This window comes from Cavia porcellus, unplaced genomic scaffold, assembly GCF_034190915.1.
Source record: "Cavia porcellus strain 051 isolate PalLab524CR breed Dunkin Hartley unplaced genomic scaffold, mCavPor4.1 scaffold_2, whole genome shotgun sequence".
Classification (NCBI taxonomy): Eukaryota; Metazoa; Chordata; class Mammalia; order Rodentia; family Caviidae; genus Cavia; species Cavia porcellus.
The window spans coordinates 93,010,007-93,023,336 of NW_026947485.1; the positions used below are offsets into that span (position 1 = coordinate 93,010,007).

At 36.0% G+C, this 13,330-nt stretch overlaps 1 pseudogene; it reads left to right on the forward strand.

The window, feature by feature from the left end:
• The first annotated feature begins 326 nt into the window (after positions 1-326).
• Positions 327-13,330, forward strand: part of LOC100718173 (serine/threonine/tyrosine-interacting protein-like) — a 15,767-nt pseudogene continuing 2,763 nt past the window's right edge.

Consider the following 13,330-nt stretch of genomic DNA (forward strand, 5'->3'; position numbering starts at 1 on the left):
TGCCATCCTTTCAGAGACTTCAGGTATGTGTCTTACATTTTTGTCCGTGCCTGTATCTCCCAGATTTGTTATGTGTGGGCTGGAGGTCTGAGATTATCTTTTTCTCTTTCATCTTTGCATTTTCCTGAGATCCTTCCTGAGTTCCTTCCTTCATCTTGACACTTTCCTGAGCTGGTTGTGGGGTCTCAGTCACTCCCCTCATTGGTTCCTCCTCCATGGTGCAAAGGAATGAACCAAGCACCCAGGTTTTGGTTCCCAGGGAGGTAATGAGCATGGGGTAGGCTTCTCCAGATCCATGCAGCTCCACTGAGGCTTTCTTGGTGGCCATGGGTGCATGGTGGATTCTTTTCTCAGTCTGCGTGGCTATACTGGGACTCAATGGTGGTTGGCACACAGAGGCATGTTTGTCTGATTCTCCCAACCTGCCCTGGCTGACAGTGGGAAGTAAGTGTCTTCAATGGCAGCCTGCAGTCATGTGCAGTGTATTTGGCTGTTTCTCCTTGTCCATGCTGGCTCATAACATTTGTGTTTATTTTTTTTTCCAAGTCAACTTTCCTCAAGCAATTTATGGTGAAATTCTACAAATAAACCACATTTCCTGTCACTTTGGAAGACAGAAAGTCAAAGCCAAAGGAAACTCTTAGGCCTTAGTTTCTTTTTTTTTCATTCTTTTTTTTTTATTTAAGAGGAAAAAGAGAAAAACACAAAACAAAACAAAGCGGTGTAAAGGTACACGTAATACAGAACTACAAAAAAAAAACATAACAGTAAGGAATCACCTGTTAATAGATTACATATTATCATCTTGAAAATAGTTGCTCAAATCACAGTATCAAAGAATACAAGGTGGACATTCAAACAGGGAGACTGCAAACAGCTGTGTTCAATGATCCCAAAACATTGATATAGTCAGCTATTTAACACCCCTAAACACACTTGCTGTTATATCCGTTAGAGCTCTTTTTCTTTTTTTTTTCCCTCTCTTTTTTACAACAAAATTTACACATTTTGGATTTTATTACTCCTTAGTGCTTATTACTTTTTTTGGGGGGGGGGAAGAATACAGTCAAATATGGCAAAACAAAGCTGTCAGTCAATACCAAGGATAGACATAGCACATGGTGTAGAACAGAGTACAAGGTTATCAACAATGGTTATCAACGTTGTCTCTTGTTTCCTTAAAAAGAATTGTCTATCTCATTAGATATTATAAAGTTGGACAAAACAGTAGAGAACAAGACCAATAAAACTTAGGCATTGTAAACATTACAGGACTTCCAAAGAAGACAATAGTCAAACCAGAATGGGCATCTTAGTGAATCTTATTGCCTTCAAAGTAGTTGCCTAGATCCTCAAACTTGATACTATCATACAGAATGGAACAGAGTCTAATCAGTCAAAACAAGATCGTGGGAGTATTACAGGACTTCAAAACAAGTTAATAGAAAATCAAAAAGAGTTACTATTTATATATCCTAATTTTTTAAATTTTTTCTTTAATTAAGACAAATATAAGAAATGACTAAATAATTTTTTTAAAAGAATAAGGGGGAGATTGAGATAAAACAGGACATAACAATATAACAATAGAGGTCAAAGCATGACTGCTTCAGCAACCTAGTACTTCACCACCATATAACCCGACTTAATAGTAGTTACCATAGTGTCTGTCTTTTTCCTTGAAATATTTGGATAAAACTTCATATACTCTAGCTTCAAATATTTCCATATCAAGAAGCCCAGAATAAAGCCTTTCTAATTAATGAGTGAAAACTTTATAAGGCTTCAAGGCCACCTAATGGGGAATTATGATTACCACATATTTTTATATATTTGAATCATTACTTACATTAGGGAAACTATTCGGTATTCACACATGCGAGATTGATTTATTTCACTTATGAATATGGTCTCAAGCTGCGCCCATTTATTGATAAATATCTCAATGTGATCCTTCTTTATAGCTGAATAATACTCCATTGTATAGAAATACCACAACTTTTTTATCCATTCTTCAGTTGATGGACACTTGGGTTGTTTCCAAGATCTGGCGATTACAAATTGTGCTGCTATAAACATAGGTGCACATATATCACTGTGGTATGATGCTTTCAGTTCTTCTGGGAATATGGCTTAGGCCTTAGTTTCAATTCCTCTAACAGTGGTAATTTTTTCTTCTGTGGCACATTCTGTGGCTATTTCACCAAGACCTTTTTCTTGATGAAAAATGGGAGCTGACCTATTTTCCTCCATTAAATTTTGATATGTTCTTTTCATTTATTTAAAATATCTGAACTCAGCACTTTTGAGGTTTTTTATTTTTCTGGTCCAATGGAAAAAGGAACCTTGGAAGAATCAGTCAAGCAGGTTGTGATTACAAGTTCAGATGTGGTTGTTTTGACCAATTTATTTCAGCTGAGCTGCATAAAATTTTTGCTGAACATTCATTAGATTATTGTTGTCACTTTTAGGGGTGAGTCCATTAGGAAGGCCAGGTGGGGTTGTGCAGAACAGTGACAATGTTTACTGCCTCCAGAAAGAAACCCCCGGAGATCCTTCCTCTCTTCCCTGAAATGTGTGTTTGCCTTGTGGTCTTAGAAACTGTGATAGTTTTGGTGAGGTGCATTCACCACAGGAGAGAGTGCAGATCTCAGCAACCTTAGGGTCATTTGCTTTGCTGCTAATGGTCTAGTGTGCAAACTTAATGCTTTCAAGAGACTCCTAATGTGGCCTCAGTTATAGGGGCTTATGTCAAATTCCAGTGAAAAAACTGAGTAGAAATGCTTTCTCCTCCTTTTCTTTGATCTCAGGTTCAAGTTTCTAGTTTTATGATAGATAATAAGAGAAAAAATGAACAAAACTAATATTCTTATAGCAATAAAAAAGTTACATGGGACATACTGAGACATGGTCACTTTTCTTTTTTTATTCCTTTCTCTTTTTTTGTTTGTTTTTTGAGACAGTGTCTCATCATGTAGTTCAGTCTAAACTTGAGTTCACTATGTAGCCTGGGCTGTCCTCAAACTCATGGCAATCTTCCTACATTAGCCCCCCAAGTGCTGGGATAACATGCATGTACCACCATACCTGCCCTGGTGATTTATTTTTGATCAATCTTCTTGCCATGATTACAATTCATATCATGCCCAAACTCAGTCTCTCCTTTTCTTTATTTGGGTTGTGTAGTGTAATAGGCATTCACTGATACTATCAATAGATGATTTAGAATTTGGTACCTTACGCTTGATTCTGGGCTTTTTCACTGACCATCTCATTATACTGAGCAAGTAGATTGCCCTATGTATCAATTACCTCATCTATATAGTGGAAGTAATAATTTCTGGTTACTATGAAGATTAAGTCATACATGAAAAATTCTGTTATAGTAAAAGGTTATTTAAACAAGTGCTAAGTGTCGCTGAAAAAATCTTGAGATCTAATTGTTTATGATAGGTTCTGCAAGTCTGGGGTTTAGCTACATCCTCCAACTTGGTCTCGGACCCAGAGAAACAACTTATCCCTCCAAGAGTAACTTCTATTTTCTCCTTCTCATTCCAGAGATAAACCTCCCTTTCCCTTTATATGCATATGCCAAGCCCTCGCCAATCCCAAAACTCCACAACCACCTGAGCCTTCACCCCTAGTAAACCTTTCTGTCTCCTGGTTTATACAGGCAGATGTTCTTCAAATCAGCAGTTAATATATCATTTTCTCATCCCAAACTCCTCCCCCAGTGTAGTCCCACTTTGTTGAGAGGTTCTGTACCTCCTCCCCAATAAAGCTCATGCCCACTTTAAAGGCCTCCTCCTCTGTCTCCTTCTTGTCTCTCTGATTTTCTCTGCATCACTTCAGATTGAGTGCCCCAAAATACTCAATCAGTTTATATCACCAGATAGCATGGAGTCCACAGGTGTGCATATGGTCTTATCTTCCAGAATGACATAATGGTGTTAAGTGGAACAATCTCAAGTTCAAATGGGAAATCCACTGTGCTGCAGGAGAGGTGACAGAGAATGAGGCAGGCACGACCTAGTGAAATTGAGTAAAATTGACAGCTAGAAATAGGATTCCATAAGCAAGAAAACTGCTTAGGAATTTAAATGTTGACAATATTTACCACCCATTGCACTGGCTCCCAGAAAAAATTTACCTTCTCAATAATTTGTATACATAGCTAACAAATACTTTTGAAATTCTCAGAACCAACCATGCAAAATACCAACAGCCCTCTCTGGAGCTCATGGCCTAACAGGTAAAAAGATGGCAAAAAATACTGCCCAGACTGCTATGAAAACACAGAGGTGGGGCATTGAATCCAGCAGGGACCAGATATTTTCATGAAGTTTATGGAAAGCAGGTGAAGAGACAAGTGAGGCAGAGGTGAGCAATATCCTTCCAATGAATCTTCTTTGTTTCTTAAGGAGGTTTTTATTACTTGTAGCCAAAAAATATTAATGAGGAGAGACATTCAAAGAGAAAAAGAAGGATCTGGGAGCTATAGGTCAGTGGTAGGGCATTTGCCTAGTGTGCTCTGTGTTCAATATCCAGCACTACAAAAATTTTGCAGAGACAAAGATGATTGTTACACTCTTTTTCAAAAAATTTTTAAACTATTTTGAAGATAATAAAATACAGCAGAACAAGACCGATCAAAGCCAGTATAGACAGTTTAGTGAAACTGGTACAGAACTTCACAGTAGGTTACCAGGATAACAATAATAGGTACCACAGTATATCTTGTTATCTTCCTAATAGTTGTTCCTTCAATCAGGTATAGCAAAATAAAACAAAAAGAGAACATTATAGAACTTATCAAAACAGAATATTGAATAGAGCAATACCATTAATCAGAATAAAGCAAAACAATGGTAAAAATATTTGCCTTCAAAGAGGTGGTAGAAGGAAATCCCCCTTATTTGTTATATTGCATATGGTCAACGTCCCAAGAGCTGCTCAGAGCTCTGGCTCCCATTTGCTAATGGTGGGTGGGTGGGGAAGGTGGGATGTTTGATTCTCATCCTGTGCACTGGTAGGCTCATCACTGCTTAGCAGGGAGGTGAGCTGCTTACTTGGTTTCCCAGTACCCTAAGTTCCAGCACAGCAAGGATCTCAGGAGAGGCTGGTATTTCTCTCCCTGGGGCAGCTGCAGCCTGCCACACCACAGCCACTTACCAAGGAGGAGAGCTTGGTTGCTTGGTTTCCTAGTGCTCTAAGTTCCAACATGGCATGGATCTCTGGATCTCAGGAGTCGCAGGTGGTTCCCTGCCAGGGGAGGCCACAGCCTGCCACAGCACAGCCACTTACCAGGGAGTTGACTACACTATCTTTTTTAAAGAGTAGGAGGATATTCTAAGATGCATACACACACACACACACACACACACACACACACACACACACACACACACACAGAGAGAGAGAGAGAGAGAGAGAGAGAGAGAGAGAGAGAGAGAGAGAGAGAGAAACTCCTGAGAGGCAGGAGGTGGCCTAATGGGTTACCATGACCCCCCTATACAGGGAATTTTACTAATTTAAAAACCAAAAAAGAGTAAGAATGATAATACAGAATTTCAAAACAAAATAATAGAAAATTAACACTAGTTAATATGTTGACTGTTGAATATCTTCAAAGTGGTTGTTCAGATTACAAAATTTAGGTACAAAATGTTCAAATGATCAAACAATAAAAACAAATTATTTTTTGATGAATTAACAGAGATTAGTAGTATAGTTATCTGTCTTGTACAAACACACATACACACATAAACACACATATAATCTTTTCTTTTCTTTCTTTTTTCCATTTCTTTATCCCAGTTGTTCTCCCCTTTAAGCAATTTCTTTCCCTTTCATTTTCACAGTGAAACATTTTGGCATTTATTTATTCTTTCAGTTTTTTATACTAGGGAAATAATATGATATTTGCATACAAGAGTCTGATTTATTTTATTTATGAGTATGGTTTCAAATTATATCCATTTACCTATGAAAGTCTCAAGTTTATCCTTCTTTATAGCTCACTAATAGTCCACTGGCTAAAAACACTGGCTAAAACAATGGATAAAAAAGTATCCATTTTTTGGTTGATGGACATTTTTGGGTTATTTCTAAGATTTAGCTATTACAAATTGTGCTGGTATAAACATGGGTGCATGTATATCACTGTGGCATGATGTTTACAATTCTTCTGGGAAAATACCCAGAAGGAGAATAGATGGATTGATTGTGGTCTACAATCAGTTTTTTGAGGAATCTCCACACTTTATTTCCACAGTAGTTTTATCAGTCTACACTCTCACCAATGGTAGAGAAATGTTCCTTTTTTTCTCATAGCCATGCCAGAATTTGTTATTGGTTGATTTCTTGATAATAACTATTCTTTCTGGGGTGAAATGAAATCTCAGAGTTGTTTTAATTTGCATTACTTGAATATCAGTAATGTTGAATGTTTCTTCATGTATTTATTTTCCATTTGTATTTCTTCCTGTGAGAAGTGCATATCCATATCAGATGCCCATTTTTGGATTGGGTCTTTGAATTTGGGAGGCCTCATCTTTTTTCAATATTTTATATGCTGTAAAGTGAAGTGTTTTTTTATTTTTTAATTTTATTTAAAAGGAAAAAGAGAAAAACAAAAACAAAACAAAGTGTCTGAGGGATGATGACTAAATTTTTTCCCATTCTGTGGTTTTATTTTGACTTTGTTGGTGATTTCTTTTGATGTTGAAAAACTTTTAAATTTGTTTTAAAGTTGTTCATTCTTTGACATAATTTTCATGCAGTTTGCATTTTGTTCATGAATTCTTTGCCTACCACTACATCTTCAAGATTTTTGCCTACTCTTTTTTTCAGTAGATTTGGTATTTCTGTTTTAATACTTGCATCTTTGATCCCTTTTGACTTTCACTTAGTGCATGATGATAGACATAGGTGTAGTTTTAGTCTTCACTGTGTGGAAAGCCAATTTTGCCAGCACCATTTATTTAAAGGTCTTTCCCCCTTGGACGTGTTTGATATCTTTGTCAAAGATAAGCTGGCTGAGTGTCTTTGTAGTTGTGCCTACATCTTCTAATCTGTTCCACTGATCCTCAGATATGCTGTTTGTCAGTATCATGCTGATTTTATTGCAGTAACTTTGTAGTATAATTTCAAGTAAGTGGATAGTGATGCTTCTTGCCTTGCCTTTGTTGCTCAGGATTGCCTTTGCTAATCTATGTCTCTTCTATTTCCAGACATATTTTACAAAAGTCTTCTCTAGATTTGTGAGGTATACTAATGGTATTTGGATCAAGATGGCATTAAAGCTATATAACAGTTTTGGGAGTATGGGCATTTTCATAAGGTTAGCTCTTCCTATCCAAGAGCAAGGAATATCTTTCCATTTTCTGGTATTCTCTTCAATCTCCTTTTTTTTGTGTGTCTTTTTCTTTTTTATTGGTACCGAGGATCTAACTCACGACTGCCTGCTTGCAAGGCAGGAGCTTATGCCGCTGAGCTAAATCCCCAGCCCCTCAATCTCCTTTTTCAGAGTATTTTAATTTTCAATATATAAATCTTTTTACATACTTTGTTATATTGATTCCTAAGTATTTTGGTTTTTTTGGATGTTACTGTGAAAGGATTTATTTCCATAATTTCTCTTTCAGTGGGCTTGTTGTTTGTATACGAGACTGATACTGATTTTTGAGTTTGACTTTGTATTCAGCTATGTTGCTGAATTTGTTTATGAATTCTAGCAATCTTTCATGGAGTTTTTTGGGTCTTCTGTGTAGAGTATCATGTGTTCTAATAATAATGATAATTTAATTTCTTCCTTTCTTTTTTTTTTTTTTTTTTTCTTTTTTCTTTTTATCAGTACCAGGGATCAAACTCACAACTGTCCGCTTGCAAGGCAGGTGCTTATGCCGCTGAGCTAAATCCCCAGCTATTTCTTCCTTTCTTATACTTGTTCCATTTATTTCTCTCTTCTGCCTAATTTCTCTGGTTAGCATTTCCAGAGCTATATTGAATAGGAATGGTGATAGTGAGCATCCTTGTCTTGTTCCTCATGTTAGAGTGAAAGCTTTCAATTTTTGTCCATTTAGTATGATGTGGCTGTTGGTTTGTCACAAGTGACTTTTATCAGATTGAGGTAGAGACTATTCCAATTTTCTGTAGGATTTTTTTTTATCATGAATGAGTGTCGGGTTTTATCAAAAGATTTTTCTGCATCTATTGAGATGGTCATGTGATTTTTGTTTTTGGTTCTCTTATTGTGGTATATTACATTTGTTGATTTGCATATGTTGAACCATCCTTGCATTCTTAAGTCCCACTTATCATTGTGTATAATCTACTTGATGATTTATTACATTCTTTTTGCTAGTATTTTATTGAGAATTTTTGCATCTATGTTCATTAGGGAGACTGGCCTGCAGTTCTTTTTCGTTGGGTCTTTCTCTGGTTTTGCTATCAGAGTAATATCTGCTGCAGGAATGAGTTAGGGAGAACTGCTTCCCTTTCAATTTCATTAAAGAGTGTGAGGAGTTTTGCATTAAACATTCTCTACATTTCTTTTTTTTTAAATTTTATTTAAGGAGAAAAAGAAAAAAAAAGCAGAGAAAGGGTACAAGTTATACAGATTTACAGAAAAAAATAAACAGTAGGAAATCACTAGTTAATGGATTACATTTTGTCATCTCAGAAACAATTGTTCAAGTTACAAAATTAAAGCTTATAAAGTGGACATTCCAACAGTGTAAATATTCTCTACATTTCTTGTAAATTCAGCCATGAATCTATCAGGACCTGGGTTTTTCTTTTTTGATAATTTTTTAATTCTGTTTTCAATTTCAGTACCTAATATTGGGTTATTTAACATTTTTATATCTTCTTGATTCAGCTTTGGTAATTCATGTTTCTAGGAATCTGTCCATTTCTTTTGTGTTTTCCAACCTATGTAAGTAAACGTTTTCAAAGCAAATATTTTTATCTTCTGAATTTCCAAAAGATATGTCATGGTTTCACTCTTTTTATTCCTCAATGCATGAATTTGAGTTATTTCTTTCTTTTTCTTGATAAGATTGGATAGGGGTTTATCAGTTTTGTGTATTCTTTCAAATAACCAATTCTTTGATTAATTAATTCTTTGTATTGTTTTCTTAGTCTTAATTGCATTAATTTCTGCTCTGATCTTTATAATTTTCTCCCTTATAAGCCTTGCTCTTGATGTGCTCATCTTTTTTCTAGCAGCTTGAAGTACAGCATTAGGTTGTTTGCTTGTGCTTGTTCTGTTTTCCTGATGTGAGAATTCATTGTGTATATTTCCTTCTTAGGACCATTTCACTGCATCCCCCACAGATTTTGGCATGGTGTATCTGCATTTTAATTTAATTTCAGTTATTGTTTAATTTCTTCTTTAATTTCAACTGTCTCCCATTGGTTTCTCAGGAGGGTGTTAATTTCCATGTGTTTATGAAGTTTTTTCAGTTTCTTTTGCCAGTAATTTCCAATTTCAGTGCACTATGGTCAGATAATATGCATGGGATAATTTCAACTTATGTAAATTTACTTAAGCATGTTTTATGGGCTAGTGTATAGTTTATTTTAGAGAACATCCTATGTGCAACTGAGAAAAATGTATATTGTGATATTGTTGGGTGGAACACTGTACACATCTGCATTGTATCTTGTATTTCAAGTCCATTTGTTCACATGCTTGGTTCAGTTCTATTATTTCTTTGCTGATTTTCTGACAATTTGTTGCTTTTGCTTGGTGAATTGAAGCCATTTACATTGATGGTTATAACTGATATGTGTTGGCTTATCTTTGTGATATTTTCCTGTTGTTGGTTCCCTGATCGTCCCCTTTGTTTAATTGCTTGCTCTTCCAGTGATTTCTTTCTGATGTTGTTATGGGAATTGTGATCATTTTTATCTCTGTCTAGAAAATCTTTCAGTACTGTCTCTAGGGTTGGATTGGTAGACATGAATTTCTTCAGTTGTTCTTCATGGAAGTATCTTACTTCTTCATTGATTTTGAAAGACAGTTTTTCAGTGAAAATCATTCTGGGTTGAAAGTTATTTTCTTTTAGGGCTTGAAATACTTCACTCTAAGCTAGTTTTGTGTGAGAAGTTGGCTATAATTTTAATGGGTTTTCCTTAATAGATCATTACGCTTCTCTAACAACTTTTAATATTATGTTTTTATGCTGAATATTTGGGATTTTGATTATTATATGTCTGGATATAGATTTATATTGTTTATAGATGTTTGATGTTCCATATGCCTCACTTATCTGGATGTGGAATTCTGTTCTTATGCTTGGGAAATTTTCTGTTCTTACTTCTACAAATGGTTTTTAAATTTCATTTTCATTGACTCCTACATTTTTATTGACACCTACCCATGATGTATTGTTTTTCTTTGCATCATTTTGGAGCTGTTGAATTGCTCTTTTTTTTCTTTTAAAGAGAACAAAACAAAACAAAGAAAATCAGAATAGAACAATACAAGCAATACAGGACTTCAAAAGAAGACAAGAGGAAATCAACAGTGGCTACCATAATGTCTCTCTTTTTCTTCAATATGGTTGTCCATAAGTTTATACATAATAATACCAAACATAACAAAATAGCATAAAATCAATCAAAAGAATGAAAGCATTACAGAACTTTGAAACCAAATAGCAGGAAATGAACAATGATTACTATAATGTCTCATTTTCTTCAAAACAGTTGTCCATACTATCACATATAATGAAATCAAAACACATCAGAATAAAACTAATCAAAACAAAACAATTAAAGGATTATAGGACTTCAAAACAAAATGATAGAAAATCAGGAATAGCTACCATAATATATTGTTTTCTTTAAAATAGCCATTCATACCATCACACAGAGTAAAATCAAACAAAACAAAACAATAAAACAATTAACAAATGAATGAAAGTATTATAAGACTTCCAAACAAGATAATAGGAAATCAACCATGGTTACCATAATACATCCCATTATGTTCAAAGTAGCTGCCTGTATCATCAGACAGCAAAATCCAACAAAACAAGACAGAAAAAACCAAGCCTAACAAAATTGTGAAAACAATACAAGAGTTCAAGACAAGACAATAAGAAATTAACAGTGGTTACCACTTTCTCCTCCTAGGTGTTTCCTCCCCTATCACTTTTATAATATCTATTTTGCTTTTTGGATCCCACTAACTCCTTCTATTTTTTATGCCAGGATTTACCTGTATGAGTTCAAACTGTTGCCCATGAACATGATCTCCAGTTGCATCCATTTACCTAGAAGAGCCTCGAGATTATATTACTTTATAGCTGGACACTTTTCCATTATATGAAAATACCATATCTTTCTTATCCATTCTGTGTTGGTGGGCAAGTTATCCTTGCTTTTTTCTGGTTTCCTGTCACATGAAATAACTGTTTTCTCTGCTTTGATTTTCAGTCTATGAATTTCCTTTTGAGTTAAATGTATTTCTTTTATGCAAAATATTTCTTGATGTCCTCTGCCCGTGTTACTTTTTCTTGTTGAATTGAGGCCATCGACATCCATGGTTACAATCAGCATATATTGGTTTGTCTCTGCCCTGCTATCCTCCTATTGTAGGCCCTCCAACTTTCCTCTTTATTCAGCTGCCTGCCCTGTTTGGTTATCCTCCTCTGCTGCTGTTCCTGTAACCATGTTCATCTTTATCTCTCTCTAGAATATCTGTTAGCACTCTCGGTAGTGTTGATTTGGTGGCCATGAATTCCTTCAGTTGTTCTTTATCATGGAAGTATCATATTTTTCCATCCATTTTGAAAGATAGTTTTGCAGGGTGCATCAGTCTGGGTTGGAAGTTATTTTCTTTCAGGATTTGAAACACCACTTCAAACTCTTCTTGACTTGATGGTTTGTGTCAACAAGTCTGATGTGATTCTGATGGGTTTTCCTTTATAGGTGTTCCGTTTCTTTTTTCTTGTGCTGAATTTGTGGGATCTTGATTGTTATATATCCGGTTGTAGATTTACTTTGGTTATGGCTAGTTGGAGTTCCATATGCCTCATTTATCTGCATGACAGATCCTTTCCCCATGTTTGGGAAGTTTTCTGCTATTTCTGCTTCTGTAAATAGCCTTTTAATTTCATTTGTGTTGATCTCTGCTTCTTCATGGATAACTATCATTCTTAAATTAAGTTTCTTTGCATCATCTTACAGCTGTTGAATTATTTCCTGGTTCCTTGTTATTTTTAAATTTTTTTTAATTTAGGAAAGGGACTGAGGATCAAACTCATGATGTCATGCTTGCAGGGTAAGTGTTTATGCTGCTGAGCTAAATCCCCAGCCCTCCTTGTTGTTTTTAAGAGGTCTTTCCTTTCATGATTGCTAGCGGCAAGCTTATCTTCAAGGCTGAAAATTTATTTTCAGACTCTTTCAAGTAGTTTTGCCAGGTTTTGATTGACCTGGATCTCTCTTTGAACCTGTTTCATGCATTGTAATTTTTTCTATATTGTTCATTCAAGATTTCCATTATTTATCTATGCCACGTTTTATGTGTCTTTTTAAGATATACTTAGCAATTCTTTCATTATGTTTGTGATTTTTTTCTTTTACCTGAGACGTTATTTCTGATTTGATTACTTTTACAGTTTCTTTACTTTAGTTGCTATCTTTTCATGTGTGTGACTTTCACTTTCTTTTATGTCTGTGTCTCCAAGACTTGTTCTGTGTAGGTGGAGGTCTGAGATTGCCTTTTGCTGCTTTATTTGACATTATCCTGGTTTCTTCCCAACAAGCTGATTGTGGGGCCCCAGGCATTTTCTACTTTGGCTGTTCCTCCATAGTGTAAGGGAATGGGGCAGACATCTGGGATCTTCTGACCCTTGGTTTACAGAGAGGCAGCAGGGCATGAAGTGGGCTTCTCCAGACCTGTGGAACTACTTTGGGGCTTCCCTGATGGTCAGGGGTGCATGGTAGTAGGGCTACTTCTCTCAGCCTATGTGTTTACACTGGGACTTCCCATGTGTTTGTCTGGTTCTCTTAGAGGATGATGGCTGCCTGAAGGAAGTAAGGACTTCCAGTGGTGGCCTACAGATGCATGGGGCTTACCTGCTCCTGCTGGCTGCCCACAGAAAGCAAGACTTTGTTAGTTCTCTCTGCCTGCACTGGCTATCTACAGGAAGAAGATTTTGGTGGCAGCAGCTGGTAGGCAGAGATGGATCTATCTGCTTCTCTTTACTCATGCTGGCTGCCTACAGGAAACAGCCTTTTGGTGGTGGTAGTCAGCAAGCGAAGGTGGGTGCTAGTTCTTTCTGCCCATGCTGGCTGCCTGCAGGAAGCAGCCTTC